Raw genomic sequence first — 14447 nt, 5'->3', positions numbered from 1 at the left:
ATCTCAATGTCTGGATTTTCCAAATCTTTTGCCAGGCAATCCTATATTTATAAGGTTTTCCTATTTCATCTTCCCCAACACCTGGAGGCCAGGCACTGTCCTGCTATCATGAGCCAGAACTCATGACAATGATGTGCTCATGCCTTCCACACGCTTTCGAGCAGCTTCACCTCTCTCAGTGCAATCAGGCAAGCCTGGCCTAAAATCTTTTATTCCCAGTTTACAGCTGTACATTATAAATAAAATGTATTCCCTCCATATTTTTTCCCAGTATAGCCTGTGCATATCTCTGCATTCAAATCTCCTGCTCTCCCTGTTTACATTTTCTTTCAGACTGCTCATAAAAACACCTGACTAATTTTAGGACAAAGATTAATACATAGCACCCTGCTCAGTAGCACCTCCTACCTACAACCAGTTTCAGACTTGTCACCTATAGCCAGGCCTAACCCACAGAACATCCACTGCACTTTCATCATTTTGGTTTCTCAGTAACAACATAGAAAAATGAAATTAAAATGTACTAGATTTAAAAGTTACTTTAGCCTTTTGTATACTTGTTAACCAAGTTATCTATTTATACCTCACTAAAATTCAGCATCTGCAAAGACGATGTACAGAGGCACAAGGAAGACAGGAAACGTGGTTTTTCAAATATAAGGAATTTGTGCTTTATTTTAAAACTATTTTAAAAAGCAAGCCTTTTGTTTGCAATAGTACCCAGCAGTTATTTGACAGAAAAACCAGTCTCAGTAATGTGAATAAAGATTAAATGCTAAATTTTTTGGATTTCAGTGATTTACAGAAATATTTTTTGGCATAACCAGAAAATGAGTCACTACTAACTTCACCTTCTATGACTGTTTCAAGTACAAATCATTTCTCATCTGACAATCACTCAGCTTTTACAGCCAGCTGTTTCATAAAGCCTTTTGTTGAAACCTGGTATGTGAACAGGGATCCCAAAGCCTTAATTTTGAGAAAAATTGCAGTATGTCAAACTCCATAAAGGCGGAAGACGTGTTTGGATGCCAGAATTCTGCATGTTAAAAAAAAAAAAAAGAAAAAAAAAAGAAGGTGGAGTTAATAATAGGAGATTTATCAGCTGCCTGGATACAGGTATAGGATTGGCTTCTTGATTGCTTCATACAGCAGAGCTGAGAAGCTGAAACATCTGCTCTGTGCTGTGCAGGTCTTCAAAATACATGTTAATACAGAAATTTTTGCTACATAAAAATACTTGTTTCTTCTTTCTTTCTTTAGAGAGCAAAGTAATTTCCTTACTTCCATATGGTACTGCAGGAACAGGAAGAGTAAAGTGGAGAGACAGTGGTTGTAAGGAGCAGCTCTGCACAACTTCTGTTCACCTGTGGCTGTGCCAAAGCAAGGCTTGGGCTTTGGGTGGGTTCCAAGAGGAGCTCCTGCCCTGCCTGGCCTTCCAGGACACTCTGCAGCCCCAGGCAGTGCCACAGGCAGGCAGCCCCAGCTCCCTGCACTGCTGCTCCAGCCCAGAGCTCTTCCAAGGCTGAGAAAGTCCAAGACACTTACCAAAAGGACGGGCTCACAATGCTACTTAGCTCCGTGTAGTCAGGAGATAGACCGGAGCCTCTGTCTCTAATGCACCATGTTAAATCTCTTCTCTCCACATAAAGCCTGGGATATTAACCATGTCTTATTTCCCCATTTTTCTTTTCAGGGAGCCTGGATGGATTGTAATGCACATGGATAGACTGAAATGCTCAGCAGATGATTTTGCTGAAATCTCAAGTAAGACAAATGTGAGGGGATCTTCAATCACTGCCCTGGGATGTGTGGGCGATGCATTCCATTTTACAAGGAACAGCATTTGGAAAAACTCCGCTTTCACTCCTCAGCCACTGTACTCTCTTAATTACTTGCTAAACTTGGAGAAAGAAGAATGGGGAAGGAAAAAGGCAGAGGAGACTTCCCATAGATGATGAGATGGCTGCCTGCTGAAGTGAGGCAGCGGCATCATGAATGCCCGAGCTGAAGGAGGAGCAGGCAGATCCCTCACCTCACCTCCCCTCCGCGGCAGCAATTCCAGCAGCCACCGGTCTGCAGTGGGACACCAAGCTCTAGCAGCAAGTTCCCTGCTTCAGTCAAGGCCTTTGTCTCATAGGGTATGATGGAAGATTTCAGTTTGAGGCTCTGTAGTAGAAATAAAATAAGTTCTGCCTCAAAACTCCACAAACCTTTAATATGCCAGGAACCAGAGACAAATGAAAGTCTCTAAAGGTCCCTGGAATTTTACCACTTGCTATGCCTATGCATTCCCTGGTGCACACTTCATTTTTACTAAAAATTCAGTGCAAAAAAATAAATTAGGAAGAGCCGTCATACTATTTTTTTGGAAGTCTAATTTCAATATTCCCTATGAAAAATGTGATATGAAAACTCTTGTAGATATTATTATGCAAGGACTACAGGTTTTTTAATCTGTTTAGGTGGATTTGATAAGCTGCTCCACACCAATGTGGACAATACCTTTGTTTCCCTGTCGATGCAAACTTGGGAACATTTTCCCAAGATCCTGAATTATGCCTGCTGCTAAACACACTCCAAGAGTTCTCAGGTGAGCACATACTTTTCTTACAGAGGTAACCAAGTTCTGACTCTGACATGCTCAGAGGTCATGCATCAGGTTCAAAAGTTTTGCACAAGTAAAGCACACCTGAGAGCATTATTGTCTTTCAATATTATTATTGTAATTCCTAGTGATAAATGTAATGCCACAAGTGTACAGCTTTAATTGAAATGTAAACTAAACTGTTTGTTGATAGTCTCCTTCAATTGTCCTTTGCTAATGATGAAAATAATTCTAATATTTACTGTGCCTAAAACATCTGGGAAGGAGATCAAAATCACTGTCTGAAAATTAAGAACAGCAGTAGTTCAGGGGTTAAAGTCACATAAATGGCACCTTCTTTAAAAATACACCTCTATAGTTTGCATACGGCTGTAGCAGAGAAGTATAAATTAGACATATTTATAAACACAGACACAAAAGTGAAGAAATCACAAGTATCAGATCCTTGGGATATTCTGAGATCTTCAGACTGAGATCTACAGAAGACACACACATCCCAGGCAGAAAGCTAAAGTAAATGTGATCAGATAAAAGGGGACTTAAAACTGAGAAAGTATGATTACAAACCAGAAATATTATGCTATTAATGAATTGCAGGAAGAATTAACGCAGCCAGCTGATCCAGTGAAAGATGTTAAAGTGGGGATTGTTTAAAGCCCACCCCACAGAGAGCAGCCCTCAGAAACCAGTGGGGAGGGTGTGGAACGCCCAGGCAGACCCTGCTGGAGCAGATCCGGAGGTCACAGGCTCTGCCCGCTGCCCTGGCCTTGGGGTGATTCCCACTCTGCCCTCGAGGGCTCTGCTGGACCAGCCCCAGCACGGGGCATTGCACCGGCACATCACACAGACCCGCGCGTGGTGCGCCAAGCTCCAGCAGGTAACTGCCAATCCACGTCGTGCACTCCAGCTCTTAAAAAACACTGCAAGCCTTCAGTTCATGTAGTAACCTTGTGGACACGAGAACATGCAATTTATGGCAATTATTTTATAAGGGAGAAGGGGAGAGGTTATAACAGGATTATGAGCTAGGACTTCCAAACCCAGTTCTAAAATTATCTTCAGCTTTAACAAATCACAACTCTAACCCCTTCTCCTTTTTGCTTATTCCTAAAGCCTTTCTTCTTTCTCCTCTGTGCTTAATCTGATCTAAATTCTTTCAGGATGTCAAGGGGGAAAATCTGCTTTTAAGAGCTACTAGTTTCCATTTGCTTTTTAGCAGTGGGTGTGTGACAACACTCTGAGGCATTACACAGGCAATTAGGTATGCACAGGATGTCCTACTCCAGAGAGACAATATGCAGAGAAGTAGAGGCTAAAGCACTTGTGCATTAACAGGAGGACCCTCCAAGTGCTTTGCACAGTGTGCTCCAGGACCACTCAATTGTCCCACAGTGTCAGTATTTCAAGCAGAAGACATTTCACTTTGTTTCTTCCCAGACCAAAGTATCAACGCAGGAATCAGCTATTTATCCAATGCAAGTAACAAGATTTCTACCTAGCAATTTTCTGCAACTTAAATATACATGATGCATGAAAAATGTGTTCTTATGAGATATTAAACACAAGCCAAGTGCTTTAACAGAAAAGTAGGAAACACCCCAATGATCTCTGGGTTTTGTCATCATCAGTGACTGCAGCCCCAAGGAGCCTCCAGCTCCTGCCAACCCAGTAGCAAATAAGGACTCAGTGCAGCTTCGAAGAAATTATGGCACTTTCTTATGTGCATTCAGAAAGAGACAGCCATGAAGCATTGCCTCGCTAAATGTTATAAAAGTTCTTATAAATATTCATGTGCAGCATTTGTACTCTGACTATTTAATCATTTCTTTACAAGAAGGGAACAGGGAGAAGGGGAGAGAAAGAAACTACTGCTTCTTCAATTCCAAAGAGATCAAGGTAACAGAAGAGGCAAACTTGTGCACAGGTGATCTATAAATTAGTCAGCATCAAAGCTAGAAACCTACCAAAAAATAGCATTTTTCCAGGTAGATTTTCTTTTTTCATTACATCTGAAATTACACAATAGTTTGCAGGTATTAACCTAATGATTTCTTCAATCATTTGAATTACTTGCATTTTGATCCTTTGAATTTTTACATCATTGGCTTTTGAAAAACAAGCATGACCTGTTGCTTGTGACACTTGTGTGAAGACAGACTCAGCTGGCTGCACTCTGCTCTCCAAAGCCCACGGTCCCAGGTAAACCCAAGAGCAGAGCAGCAGCAGTGCCTGGCTGGAGAGGCTTTGCACCACTGGGCACTCGATCCATCCCCTCTAGAACAGCAGGACTGAGAGCCCTGGCAGCATCCCGTGCAGGCACTGCCTGCCCAGCTCTGTCCATGGCACGCAGCCCTGGATCAGAGCCTCTCTCACAGCTGAAGTTTATCAATACTGCTGAGAATTAATATAGATTTCTGTAACACGTGCTGACAATACAAAAGCCTGCTCACAAGTGGCTTGTGCACAAAAGAGAAAATACATTGCAAAACAGCTGTGATGTCAAATTATAAACCTAACAGAAAAGCCAAGAGATGTGGAACACTAACACCTGAACTGCTCAGCAATCACCCAGCAGAGACAGCAGTCAGGGCTCCTGCCTTGCTGTGATGTGGCCTCCAAGCCAGACCAGGAAAGCCCTGGACACTTTTCCCTCTCCTTCCACAGTGGGAACAGCAGTTCTGCTGCAGACACACGTTACACCGAGGCTGTGGGTACCAGTGCCTTTGCAGACACCACCTCTGGATGCAGCTCCCCAGCCAGGATGCTGCAGCTCGAGGCAAAAATAACAATCTCAGACGTTCATTACTGCAGGCCCAGCTCCTTCACACATACCTTGGCTGGCAAGCAGACCCAGTGCTGGCTGAACTGGCTGGAAGAGCAGCAGTAACAGTGGAAGAAGCTTATTGCTGTGTTGCTTCTGGTTCCCTGCTGGATCAGCCAAGGCAGATTCCTGCCAGCTGTACCTGTCTGTGCTCTCAGGTGTATTGGACAAGTCTCTGTGGAGTCACTCCAGGCCCATGCCATGTTTAGAATTACAAAGCAAAATGAAAAGTAGTGCTGCCTTTTGCTTCCCTCAGGAAAACTGCCTCTTGCAAATGGTTTTATCATTTTCATTATATCCTGTTTGATTTGCTTTACCATCTTGACTGGAACAATAGCTAAGACATAATAGAAAAAGATTTTTCCACAGGCTGGTTCTAATTACATTAAATCTCAAGTGAGATAGGACATTTAAATAAGAAACAACAACTGCAGAGTCTGAGATAATGACATACCGAGATACCAGGCTTTTTGAGAGTGCCATTAAAATGATGCATGAAGCATTACAGCTACTCCAATTGGGTTTCAACACGAAAGCCATTCCTTCTGTGGCACCGTGCTGCAGAGAGAGGTCAGCACTCACTGCACTCAATGTGCTACTCAACAATTAGGAACCATTATCCCTTATGCTGAAGTTGCAATATAGACACAGGCCTAAACTTCTGTATGAGCTGAGGCAGTTGGGAAGGCAGGGTCTCTGGGATGAATCACCTCATGAACCACAAAACAGAGCGGAGGAGCTTCTGAAGAGCTCCTGGATTTTGCTGCAAGTTGTACCTTTAACATTTTGTCATCATAACTGAATTCTCTTAATTTCCTGGAAAGCGTACCTGTAGACTTTCTGGAAACCACTGAAATGCAGACATGCAAAATGGAGACCGTGGCTGTGTGTCCTGCAAACACAGCGCAACCTGCCACAGTCCCACTGCTCGTTGGTTTAACCTTGGAGCCACTGCCCAGCTCTGCTGCCAACACTGGTGCTTAGGGGGCCCTGCAGCAAAGTCCCCTGCTGGAAATCAAACTGAGCAAAGGGACTTCAGGCACTCCCCCTGTGCCTCCCTTTCCTCTGGCTAAGTGCTAACCCAGGCTGAAGGGAAGGAGAAGGGCTGGCCTGAGGGGATCGAGGGCACCCTCAGCCAGGTGGCAGGCAGCACTGAGTGGGGTGGGAATGTTCTGCTGGAGGGCAGGAGGGCTCTGCAGAGGGACCAGGACAGGCCAGATCCATGTGCCAAGGCCAATCGTATGAGGCTCAACAGGGTGAAGAGCTGGGTTCTGTCCTTGGCTCCCAACTCCCTGCAGTGCTACAGGCTGGGGCAGAGGGACTGGTCAGCTCCCAGCAGAAAGGACCTGGGCACAGCTGAACACGAACCCAGGAGAAGGCTGATGGCACCTGGGCTGTCGCAGCAATGCTGTGGCAGCAGGAGCAGGGCACTGAGCATCCCCCCGTGCTGGGCGCTGCTGAGGCCACACCTCACATCCTGGGGTCAGATGTGGGCCCCTCACAACAAGGAAGACAGAGTGCAGGGAGGTTTAGGTTGGAAATTGGGGAAAAATGTCTTCCCTGAAAGGGCTGTCCAGCCCTGGCAGAGGCTGCCCAGGGCAGTGGTGGAGTCACCATGCCTGGGGGATTAAACAGCTGTGTGGATGTGGCACTTGGGGACACGGGTCAGTGGTGGAGCTGGCAGGGCTGTGTCAGTGGTTGGACACAATGATCCTAAGGGTCTTTTTCAACCTTAACAATTCTCTGATTCTGTAATGGGGGAGAACAGTTCACCAACTGCCCTTACTCACAGCTCATCACAAGTGATGAATAATTAACATCAAACCATGGCCAAGTGGCTCTGTGCTGTTTGGCCAGAGCTGAGGCAGGTCTGTACTTACACACTGGGTATCAGCTTCTTCTCTGTCCAGCTGGTTTTGCACAGCTGCCATAGGAACGTTTCAAGGAAATTAGCAAGATACTGAGGATTGAGAGACTTAGTTTCAGTCAGTAAACAGAATCTATGATTCTAAATTCTATACTCAGAGAATATAAACTTCCACAGAAGCAGGTCAGCAAGTAAAGCATTCTTGTCGAAGTAGCAAAACATTAATTCTCTCTTAATAGTCAAGTGCACAAAAGAAAATTTACAAAGTTTATTTCAGCACACAAAATACAATTATTTTCTTGGCTGTATACCCCACACTTCAGCCTTGCCCCACTGAAGTGCTGTGACACACAGATTGTCTGTGCTCACCCAGTGCCAGGGCACTGCAGGATGATGGCTCAGACACAGCTCAGTTCTTGCAGTCCTATGCAAGTGGCAAAAGCCTTTGCTAAATGCAGCTCAGGTACCTGCACAGCCACTGCTGGGGATGCCTGTCCGAATAGAGCCAGCCTGAACAGAAACACACGTGCAACCATTACTGCTTGTGACAATATTTAATTTGCGTTAAATAAAGAAGGAATTTAACTTGTACACCTGCCCTGTCAACTACTGGTTTTGTTACCTTCCTTTAGGCCCTTATAAGACATTAGGAAGCTAGAATTAGCTGGCCATGCTCACCCTCATGACACCTCTGGACAGCCCCAGCTTTCCAACTGCAGCAGCTGCACCTGTGGGTGGGGAGGAAGGGTGGACTTCTGTCAGGCCAGGGAGCGAAGGACATCAGCAGCGAGCACCAGCACGGGAGGCTGTTGGGCCTCTGCCTCCCTCTGCTCCCCAGAAGTGCCAGGGGAGGTTTCAGCACGTGAAGAGCAGCAGGTTCATGGCCTGAGCAGATCCTGTCCTGAAGTCCTTGGGCTCACACTGACTGCGCTTTTTCCCCCCCAGTTCCTGGCACTAACCTTCCACACTGGATCCCACTGAAACACCACCATGCAATTTTACATGCAAACTACACAAAAGGCTGTTTCTTCCCCAGATAGAGGAATAATTTGAAAACTTGCCAGTGTTGCTCATGAGCTGAAACAGAGGCTGCACAGGTCATGATGACCTGAGAGCTGCAGGGAGCTGAGGAGTCTCTTCCCAAGCCAGGACATCCCTGGGAGCCAGAGCCAGCACCGCAGAGCTGGGAACTCAGCAGCACAAGGGCAAAGCCCAGAGCCTGAATTGCACCAAGGGGCTGGGCTGTCTGGCACTGGCAGTGCTGTGTCCCAGGGCACCACCTCCACTGTCACACACACTCCTGATGTGCCATCCAACTTTCTATCTGCACAGCCTGGTGCTCTCTCGTTAAGACCAAAATTTACAGGGCATATTTCAGCTTTTATAAAACCCACTGTGCTTTCTAAAGATCCACCTTGTCTTCCAGGCAAGTGAAATAACACTTTCTGTCTATGGCTCCTGGGGGTTGTTTCCCCTCTTTATTTTTTAAAAAATTATTTAGATCTTGCAATGCCTATTTCTCAGCCAGACTGTCAGGGATGTTAATGAGATTTATCCGCACAGCCTCTCTCACTCTCTGCCCCCTTTCATTCTTTGACATACAAGTGCTTTTATGTTGCAGGAAATGAGGACAACAGAAAGCTGCAGATCCCATGAATGTAAAAATTGTCTTGAAGGCATGGAACAATCCAGCTCTAATTACAGCCAGCTGGAGCCTGCTCTCTTTGCACTGATACTCAGATAATTAACTGAATACTGACTGATGCAAGACTCAAGTATGTCACTACCACTCAGATATTCAGGGTTAATTTTTGTATCCATCACCAACATCAAGCTTAATGGGTATTATCATCAAAACTCTTGAAAATCAGTAACACAGACTCATAGTCAGGACTATTTTTCCTTCAGTGAGCTTGGTGCCATCTTACTTTAGCTGCAGAAGAAATGTCTTTTACATTAACAAGGCAAACTCATAAATTTTGATCCATTTAATACCTGTAAATTCACTCACTTAAAGCCTTGAATACACTGAAACCACAACACTGGTGTAATAAAATACACCCCAAACTGTTCCAGCAGGCATTACTGCAGTAATACCTGTTTATTTCTCATAGTATGGCATCTTTAAATTGGTGGGTGTGTGCATCCTCCTCAGTAAGCTTTATATGGATGCTGAAAGCAAACAGTTCTGTGCTGAAAAACCAATATCCTGATCTGACTGCCAGTGCATATATCTGAAACCATTACAGGAGGGGACAGCAGAGATCGTGCTCAAGGAGCCTGAAATGTCTGTAAGTCAGAACTACCGATCACTTCTCCTCCTGCATGGAACAATACATGTTTGGATTGTGAGGTACCTGAACTGTGCTCTCAGCAAAAAAACTGAATGAGGAAGTCGGTACCAACAAGAGAAAGTTGTCTTAGCTCCATTTTCAGCAGTGCTTTCCCTGGAAACAGGGATTTTGGGACAGATTCAATCCCTCTGACTGGTTTGCAGCTGCACTGATAGGAGAAAACAAGGTGTCACTACTTGCTATCAAGTGGTACTTTTAATCCTAGTTACTAATTCAAGAAATCACTGTGAAAAATTGGAAGTATTTTAACCTGGTAAAGATGTTCATAAGAACAGCAATACAGCACAGCAAAGCCACAGTAAAAGAGGAACAGAACTAATCAGTAACTGTTAGAGCTTGGGTAGGGCTATGCAGCAGATAATCAGCATGCATCTCAGCAGCCTGCAGTGCTCTCCAAACATCTGGGTGGGGAGGCAGGAATCTAAAGAATCCGGAATAGGGATTCTTTTCATTTTGTATTTTATTATTTGTCCTCGCACCTTCTTATCTAGCAATGGAAAAATAAACAATCCCAGTTATGTTTGCTCATGGCCTACCATACTCCTTCAGTAGGAAAAGTCTGAATTTTGTGAAATATCTTTGGAATGCACTGTAATGTAAATCACAAAGCACTGACACCACAGTGCAAGTTAAAGTGTAACCTGCAGTTTTCACCAAGAGAATACACAGAATTTATATCACCAGAAATGGAAAGCAACAGAACAAAAATAAAAGCTTAGCAAAAAAAGTAGGTTAACTTATATAGAGAATGATACATAAGACAAGGCTGAAAAAGAAAGCAAGGCAGGTATTTTTGGAAATATTTTGAAGTCTCTTTAAAGCCCTGCCTATTTGCCTGTGAAGTATTTCTGCTTAAAATATAGATATGCTAATGTTCATATTGAAGATAGCAATGATTGGGCTGAAAGAACTCCTCTTTGGAAGAGCAAAGGAAGAAAGACTGTGCACCATCAGCAGCTGGTTCTGAGTGCATTTTCAGACTTCTCCTGGGGAGAGTTAAGGAATCGCAGAATCATTAGGGGTCAAGGGGTGTCTGGGGGTCATCTAGTCCAGCTCCAGGGAAATGGATGTTTGAGAGGAAAAGCTGCATTCTGGATAAATTGAAGAAACCTTTGGAATCTGAGAAGCCTCCAAAACTCCAATTATTTTGTGTTAAAGGGGGCATAAGAAGTGTTGCTGCAGCAACTCCCTGGATGAGGTGGTTGCTGTAGTACCCAAGGGCATCCAACACTGCCCAGAACCTTGGGACAGTGGCACTACCTGCATCCCATGGAAATGATTTCTGCTTGCAGCAGGTTCAAATGTGTTAATTATCTTTCTCACCTAGAAGTTCATGGTTTTCTCAATTAGCAGGATCTGGACTGTATCATGCAGGTTTCTTATTTTGGTTTGGGAATTTTTTTTTTTGTTTGGAAGAATGGGAATGTGTTTCTTGCCAAGGCCACATCACATTATAACAGACTAGAGAAAAATGAAAGGACCTAGTATGAAAAATACAATGCAATTATCACCAACTGAGCAGCTGATAGAAGAAATGACAGAGTAAAATACACAAGTTTCACATGATGGAAATTCAGGAGAGTGAATTTGTTACAAATATTGAGCATGAAAAGAGGAGATCTCGCCGTAAGCAAGGCCTCTCACCTCCCAGCCACTAAAAATTCCCTCCTCCTGCAATAAGCAATCTGCCAAACCATCACAAAAGGACCCCCAGCAGCAGAGCTGCTTGGATGGAACTTACAGTAGCATGGCCAAATGAAGACCAGGAGCCCCACACAATTAGAAGATAATTTTTCCATTTTGTCCTGTTTATTTGAAATTTCCAGCCATCACACCACCATGAATTCAAGCAAACACAGCATCAGCTGCCTTCTATCAGCTAAACTGACAAGGACAGAATTTTTAACACACCTGTGATGGGCACATTTCTGAGATAAGTCTAAGTGAAAACAGAGACTACTGCAAGCATGAAAAATCTGAACTGCCTTCTGGAAAGAAGTGCATATAGGGACATGGAATAAATATTATTAAGTTATTGTTGCTTAGTCTGTCAATGTTTCCATTTTGAATCAGCCTTCAGCCATTAAAACCTCAGCTGGAAAAGCCTGGTTGAACCTGACAAATGAACAAGCCAGGTCTCAGGAAGAAAAAAAGTTGTTTTTCCTTAACCTCAAACACATCCTGACTTCTGTGTCTTCAGCTTCTTTTGAGATAAATATCCTCAATTTTGCATCTTTCTTTTGTACACGTGTAATTGCAGTTCAAGTGTTTCCCTATCTGTTCCCTGTTTTACCCTGAGAGGGAGGCAGCTGGCCTGTTCTGCAGGGGAGCACACCCAGCACAGTCCTCGGTGCCCAGAGCTTCCCCAAGCTGCAAGCACACAGAAACTGATACAGCACTTGGAGTCTGGAAAACTGTTCAGGAATGCACAAAGGAAATGCACTAGAGAAATGTTAGATCATTAAAAGAATGTTATTATGGTTATTATCCTAAAAATCCATCTAAGCTAGTAGCTCCTGCCTGTCCCTGCAGATACCTCGCTTTATCTGCAGCTCACAGGGATCACAACAGGCTCCTCTTCAGTGCCAACATTTTCTGCTCCTTCCTTGTTCGATGTGCCAAGCCAAAGAGAAGCAACAAAGGCTGGTGTTGTTCCTGGAAAGGACTGGCTTCTGCAGGAGTCAGTGGGCAGTCTCCTTTCATGCACACAGGCTCGTGCTCTGTACAGTGAGGGAACCTCTGCAAACGTGCTCCTGGTGCAGCCTTCTCCATGGAAAGCATCCCAGAGAATGTGTGTGGGTCCTGTGTGTGGGACAGGAGCCTGACAGGGGCCTCAGAAGAACCCTCTGTGCGCCAGCAGAGCCAGGCAGGCTGAGGTGTGTGAGCTGCCCACAGCCCCCCATTGTTCCTGGGAAGGTGGTGACTTCCTCTTCACTGAATCTTTCCCCTTACTTTGCTCTTCCTTCCTGATGATAAATGCTGTTTTTATTTTTCCAACCAATTCAACATTACTTTTAGAAATTTTATCAGTCATTCAGATTTCAGTCAGTGAGTCAAGTGGAAAAAATGCGTTCTCAAGCTGAGAGAAAACCCTCCCATTTAAAATCCCCGAGCCAAGAGCACCTCCCAGGCAACATCCTGCAGCTGTTCTCAGAGACAGAAAGAATATGTGCACTCCATCACTTCCCACCTAGGCCACTCCAGAGCATCTCCAGCAAGAAGGAGATCTGTCTGCCCAGAGCAGCAATCCCTGGCTCTTCCCAGGCCTCATCCCACACAACTCTTTCCTCAACTACAAAAACCTCTTTGTGTTCAGCTGGTTAACATCTTCCTGTGCCAGCAGAGGAATCTATCCCATAGCATTGTTCTCCCTGTTTCTGGGCCTCTGATTGTCACTTTTATCAGCTAAATAATAGTAATTTGAATGCAGAAACAATTTTGGGAACCTATTTGCTCAGCCGAAGTCCTTGTCCCCGGCAGATTTACAGTTAGTGCTGTTTTGTCAAAGGCTGAATGCATGAAGAAGTTGCTCTGCCAGGCAGGGATGTACAAAGGAAGAGACAAAACATCACCTTCCAGTTTCCTAGGAATGTTTCCTCTAATGATGGTGGTTGGAACCTGTTTGTATCCTCTCCTGACCACCTACATACAGACAAGCCAAGGTGGTATTTCCCTCAGTAAGAATGGGCAAGAGTTTGTGACTAGGACTGCTTTGTAACTTGTGCTGCTCATATTTCTGGCTCTAAAGTGCCCCACAGAAACCAAACATCCTACTGAAGTGCTCCAGCTCCAAAACTTTTCCAAAACAGACATGGGAGCTGGAACTGTCTTTTTCTTGTTCTCATTAGACACGTGAGTGAATCAGATCTGAGGATCTGTGCACTCCTTCAAAGAGAAAGGACTGCAGGGCTACAGGGAACAACAGAGAAAAGGCATTAACGAGAGCACAGTAAATCTGAAAACTTGAAAGAAGAAAAACATTTTTCTTTTAAGTTCTTTCTGAGCTTCATCTGTCACCACTGCAGACAGATGGAATCTGCAAGCCCTCCCTTCCTGCCAGTGCAGCAGAAGACACTGACACAGTATAGAAACAACTCTGGCAACAAACCAGGCAACTCCTGAAGAGGGGAACTCAGCGAGGGAGGAACCTGGCAGCCTCCTGAGCACCTGATGCACTGGCTGAGCCCTGAGCTCTTGGTTGGGAGGCTCCTAAGTGCTGGTCTGACTGTGCTCTCACAAGAGACACAGGAGCTCGGTGTGGATTTCAGACAGAATTGCTACATTAATGCTGACCATTTTCTGAAATCTCACCCTTAACCTCACAGAAATTAGGACAGAATTATTCTGGGGCACTGACTGTTCTCCCAGTGAAGTTCTAACACAGACTATGATACAGGGGTGGAAGGAATACCTCACCTGGACTGGTAACTAAGAACAGGTATATTTGTGAGGTTCAGAAATGCAGGTCTAATTTTCCTACCATCAGTCACAGAGAACTACTGTCAGATCTGTTCAGTCTCCCTCTAAAAAAAAGAGGGTAGAATAAGGAAGAAGCATTTCTAACAAAACCACAGCACTCAACAGATTTCCTTTGTTTTATTCATGACAAATGAAAGGAATGTGGTGAGATGTCAATTTTGATATATGCAGTTACATCACAGTTTTCAAACTAAGGCAGATTCTATTGAGCTGGGGTTTAGGGAGGCTTTGAGGAGAGCACAAACACCTCCTTTCACTCTCTTGTCTCAAAAGAAAGGAAACATCACCTTGGTGTGGTATTAAGGATGTGGTAATTCC

The 14447-nt window shown here is 44.5% G+C and overlaps 1 protein-coding gene across 3 annotated transcripts in view; it reads right to left on the bottom strand.

The window, feature by feature from the left end:
• Window positions 1–14447, bottom strand: part of PEAK1 (pseudopodium enriched atypical kinase 1) — a 112145-nt gene that overhangs the window by 47368 nt on the left and 50330 nt on the right. The gene's annotated exons all lie outside the window — the stretch shown is intronic.

The sequence above is a fragment of the Anomalospiza imberbis genome, chromosome 13 (assembly GCF_031753505.1).
Source record: "Anomalospiza imberbis isolate Cuckoo-Finch-1a 21T00152 chromosome 13, ASM3175350v1, whole genome shotgun sequence".
NCBI classification, from domain to species: Eukaryota; Metazoa; Chordata; class Aves; order Passeriformes; family Viduidae; genus Anomalospiza; species Anomalospiza imberbis.
The sequence above is the reverse complement of the archived record's forward strand: the minus strand, read 5'-3'. Positions and strand labels throughout refer to the sequence as shown.